Source organism: Lissotriton vulgaris, chromosome 8, assembly GCF_964263255.1.
Source record: "Lissotriton vulgaris chromosome 8, aLisVul1.2, whole genome shotgun sequence".
NCBI classification, from domain to species: Eukaryota; Metazoa; Chordata; class Amphibia; order Caudata; family Salamandridae; genus Lissotriton; species Lissotriton vulgaris.
The window spans coordinates 1,488,246,804-1,488,252,428 of NC_141696.1; positions in this window are offsets into that span (position 1 = coordinate 1,488,246,804).

Genomic DNA, 5,625 nt, shown 5'->3' on the forward strand with positions numbered 1-5,625 from the left:
GCTAGCCCCGCCCTCAGATGAGTATTCATGCGGCTCGGTGTAGTAAGCCTGCAAGTCCCAGAATGCAATGTTCAGGCTCTGTATGGAATCACTGGGGGGGGGGGGGTTTGTTGACGCCACATATGGTAGACCCTCGATGAATGTTCATAGCCTCAGACAGTCAATGCCTCCTTGGGTCCCCTAGACCACATAACCCCCAATCCAGCGGGATCCTTTACGGCGGGGGCTCGGTAAGACTCCACTTTGCCCGACGTGCCGCTGAATAGCGGCAACACCGCCCCAATTTTCTCCCAGGACCAGGAGGAACACGGCGATTCCAGTACCCTGGAGACACAGCAAATCCGCCGAAACGGTGAGCCAGCAGTTCCGTGGTCAACTTGGCGATGTGGGGGTCTCTAAAGCGTGATGCTGGCAGACACGCAACAATATGTCACACCACTCCTCCCGAGGAAGAAGAAGAGACCACAAGCGGGGAATCTTGGAGGCATTTATTATATATATATATTTATTTATTTATTTAATGAGATTTTATATAGCCCGAACTTTACCCAAAGGTGTCAGAGTGCTTTACATAAGAACCAGTTGCAAAACATAAGGACTAAGGATTACATGTGTTACATAAAAGATACAAACTGAAAAAATTGCAAATGTACAAGATGTAAAGTCACACAAAGAGGAGACTGGTGATTAGAGTTATCTCTATATACACAGGGAAGGGATACAAATGGATATACTCTAAGAGTCACATAGGAGTGGTAGAGAGTACAAAGGTCTACTGCATATACTAGTGATTAGAGTTATCTCTATGTACATCTCTATATACATAGGGAAGGGATATGAATGGATATACTCCAAGAGTCACATAGGAGTGGTAGAGAGTACAAAGGTCTACTGCATATACTAGTGATTAGAGTTATCTCTATATACATAGGGAAGGGATATGAATGGATATACTCTAAGAGTCACATAGGAGTGGTAGAGAGTACAAAGGGCTACTGCATATACTAGTGATTAGAGTTATCTCTATATACAGAAAAGCAGAGTTCCATTAAGTGGGGTCGGAGGGTGTAGGAAGGGGGAGGCTCTAGTTGGCGCAGTGTAACACTAGCGACAAGCAGGGACTCTCTCTTCCTCGTCAGGGCTGAGGGTTACCTTCCAGACAACCTCTGCTTACCCTCTAGGTAGTGTGGCTTAAGCAGTCTTAGGCTAATCTTTGGGGCACATAGGGTTAAACATTTGCAATATTACACCGTCACAACCAACCCACCACACAATGACACCAAACTGTATTTGTAAAAATATATATTCTTTATATAAATTTCAAGCAGGCTTGTAAATACAGTTGTCAAACTTTCAATAGCGGTTCCAGTTTACTTAGTTTCAAGTTGCCACAGTTCTTTCTTAGCAATAAGCAATCTTTTGGGCCTTCTGCCCAGGTTCAACAAGGTTCAGTGTCTTGTAGCGCCTCAATGCGCTTTCTGCTGTCTCCGCTCGCTTCAGGGAGGAGGTCGGGCCCGGCCGGCCAGAGTTCACGCTTCCCGCGTGGGCTCCGAGGGCCAGGAGCCGTGCGAGCCTCGGTTTCAGAGGCGGCTCGCGTTGGGAGCTCGAGTTGCAGGACGCTCGCACCGTGGGGATACAACACAGTACCTTTCAAAGTCTTGGGGGGAGCGGACGGCTTCCAGGGGAGCTGTCCCACGTCGCGTTGCTTTTCAGGGGTCGCTGTTCGCTGCGGCTCTCAGCCGGGCAGGTCACGGGTCATCCGGGGCGGCGGTGTTCTGTGGCGGCAGGGTCCTTCCTTCGTCGTTCGCTCCGACCCTGGAGGCGGCGGCTGTGTGGTGGCGGCCAGTGGCAGTACAGTCCCCAAGTGCAGGACGTACCCAGCCAAGGGTCGGTTGCAGCTGTGCGCTCACAGCTGAGCTGTCGGGCAGGATGCCGACCAGAGGGGAGTTATCACAGGGCGGCTGTCCGTCTTCGCAGGTGGATTGACGGCTCGAAGCGCAGTCAATTCGGTAGCTTGGACCGGACGGGTCCTCCTTCGCGTTGCTCTCGGGCTCCCGGTGCAGAGGCGGTCACGGTGTTCGGGCCAGCGGCGGCTGGACCTCACGTTGCTCTCACTGTTGCTTTGGGCCCCGGTCACGGTGCTTGGGGGGATGTCGATGCCTTGGATTACGGGGAGCGTGGCAGGATTGCCCAGCGCTCCCAGACTCCTCTGTCAGTACTGCAGCGATCAGCAGCACACACAGTCGCTTTCTTCAGGGTGTAGCGCCCACTGGTCCTGGGGCGCTGGTCAGGGGGCAAGTTCAGCAGCAAGCCCTTGGAGATCTTTTAGCAGAGTTTGGCACAAAGTTTCACAAAGCAAAAGTCTTCTCGTAGTCTTTTCTTTTCCTCTCCTTCTGCAGCAAGGCACCAGACACAGGCAAGAGACAGCACTCTTCCTTGTCCTTCCAGGTCCTTCTCGTCGGGCAGAGTTCCTTCTGTAGCACAAACAGGATCTAATTTACAATGAGCAGGGCTCCTACTTTTATACTGCATTTCTTTTGTTCTTGCAGGCCAGGGGGGCCTTTGCATAGCCACTTTCAGTCCTTGAGTACTCTGGTGGGTGCAATCCGGCTTCTGCTTTCAGTGTGAGGGGCAGGCGCATCAGACGCCCCACAGGAGGTGGAGCCAGCATTGTGTGGACAGGGGCAGCCAGAAGTACCTTGTTGATGGGGCTTTGCCCTTCCTGGGCCAGGTGTCGGCTGAGTCATCAGTCGCTCCCCATGAGGGAGGAGCCAGCATTGTGGTGGCAGAGCACAGCAAGATTCAGAGTCAAGAGCCACTCCTACCTCCCACTAAGGTGCAATCTTCGCATTCCCCACCTGTCATCCCCCAGCCCTGTCACTCACACGTCCCAGACAGTCAGATACACATACCAGCAGAGGCGGGCTGAAATGGTTAGGCAAGCAAATGCTAACTTTCTAAAAGTAGCATTTGCAAACACAGGATATTAAAATAAACTTTACTAAAATAAATATTTTATTATTCTGAGTTCAGGCATACTAAACATGACTCTCTACCATGCTCCCTGAGCCTGCTGGGATTATAGAGTGTAATAATTCCAGCAGCCCATTCTGGCCTAACGGAAGCAGGTAGCCTTACAATAGTGAAATACGAATTTAGTTGTAATTCACTACTAGGACATGCCACACACATCAGGGCTTGTCCTACATTACACTTCCAATGCACCCTGCCATCAGGCCTACCATAGGGGTGACTAATATGAAGTCAAGGGAAGGTTTCGGGGCTGGCAAGTGGGTGCACTTGCCCAGCCAGCATGACAGTACGAGACTGCACGCGGGTTCTGCGGTGGCAGTCCCCAGACACATCTTACGGCTGCTTCTGTGGGTGGCGCAACCAGCACTGCAGGCCCACTAGCAGTATTGGCATTCACAAGCCCTGGCACTCCTAGTGCACTTTACTAGGGGCTAACAGTAAATCCAATGAACCAATCATGGACATCAATCACATGTACAATTTACAGTAGGGAGCACTTGCACTGCGGCACGGGTCGGCCGTGGCGCAGTGCCCTGAGTATCGGAAAACCAGCAAAACATCGGAGGCACACCAGCAAAAAGTGGAAGGGAAACTCACGCCAAGGTGCCAGGTCTAACAGAGGGGGGATGCAGTCACAGCACCAGCAAGGGAGGGACAGAGAAGGGCAGGAAAGTGAGACAAACGAGAGAGGGGAGCAGGTAGTAACGAGTAAGAGAGCGAGGAGTGTGTCAGAGGCAACAGGAGAGACAAAAGAAATGTCGCTGGGACAGAGGGGGAGGTCCGGGCCTTGCCACAAATCGCTGCACAGCAGACACAATTCTATTTTTTTTATTTAATGCAATTTTATATAGAGCAGACTTTACCCAAAGGTGTCCGAGCACTTCACAATAGAACCAGGACCGTTACATGAGGAAATTTACATACTTACACTTTACAAATACAAACAACATAGATAAAAAAGTAAAATAAAACAATAGATGGCAGTCACACAAAAATCAAAAACAAATTAGGATTCGGATTGTACAGGCATAGATTACATATTTACAACATTGTAAGAACTTCCTTGAGGGGCATGAAAAGGGATGCATTAGTTCTGGAAGTGTCTTTGGAAGAGAAGAGATTTGAAGTCAGCTTTGAAAGTCTGGGTAGAGGTGGTGGTATGGAGTAGTGGAGGAAGCGAGCTCCAGATTCTGATTGCATAGCGTTGAGTAGGATTGAGCTATCGATCTTTCCCTTTTGAAGGTGGGGGGCTCAAGTAGTAATTTTTCTGCATTACGTGAAGGTCTCGAGCCTCCAGAGATTTAACATTTATTTGCCAGGTATCGAGGGGAGGAAGTGTGCAAGGCTTTGTGGGTGATGCAGTCAAGCTTGTAGATTGATCTTGCTTTAATGAGAAGCCATTGAAGAGAAAAAAGTATGGGTGTGATGTGGTCACTTCTTTTGGCCCCAATGACAAAACGAGCCGCTGAATGGAGTACGGATTTGAGAGGGGAAAGTTGAGATTTGAGGAGTCCAACAAGCAGAGAATTTCAATAGTCCAATCTAGACAGAACCAGAGACTGGACCAAGGTTTTTAGGTCTTGCTCCGGAAGGAAACTTCAAATCCCCAGAGAAGGTGCAGTTGGTAACGTGCATTCTTTGTAATTAAATTGATGTGAGAGTGTAGATTGAGTTTTTTGTCAAGAATGACACCAAGGGATTTAGCGCTGTCGACAATGATAGGTTTGTTGTTCAGTAAGTTCAGGTTATTCATCCGAAATTGAACAGGAGGAGGGAGAGGGAGGTAGAGAAGTGGAGGAATTCAGTTTTGGAAAGATTCAGAATAAGTTGATGAGCTAACATCCAGTTTTGAATAGAGTTGAGAGTAGAGTTGAGGATTGAGATGTTGTGTGAGGAAAACACCTAAAGGTAGATTTGAGTGTCATCAGCACAGAGCTGTTAAAGTTCCTTAAGAGATTACCCAATGGTTCCAAGTAAATATTAAAAAGAGTGGGTGATCCTTGAGGGACGCATTGACCTACTGCCATTGAAGTTGAAAGGCTGTTAACAATTTTAATCACTTGAGATCTGTCCGAGAGGAATGAAGCAAACCATTTAAGCACTGTGCCTTCCAAGCCCATTCTCTGTTTTAAAGTGTATAGGAGAGTTTTATGATTTTTAAAAAAATTTTTATTGAAGTTTCCAAAGTAAATACAAAAAAAAGGAAGAAAGGGTAAATACAATATAAAGATGAGCAGCATAGCATGCAGGTGATTGGCACCTGAAGTAACGTTTACAATGCAACATATCAACAAGGTGACCAATGTGGTCATGGCGGCCCCATATAATAACATGGGTATCTCCATCCCCCTTTAGTACGTTCTAGATAAACAAGCATACAACACAATGACCAAAACACATACGGCTCAGCTAATACAGATCGATCCCTAGGACTCCACAGACACAGTGGGTGCAGGCAACTCCTGTGTCAAGATGCTGTTACTGTCCTGCACATTTAACAGGTATGTTTGGAAAAGGTTGCCAGATATCTACAGGTCTTGAGGCCAGTGGTTGAAACTGTGCATAGATGTCGCTTGTGGCTGGCCTAATTGT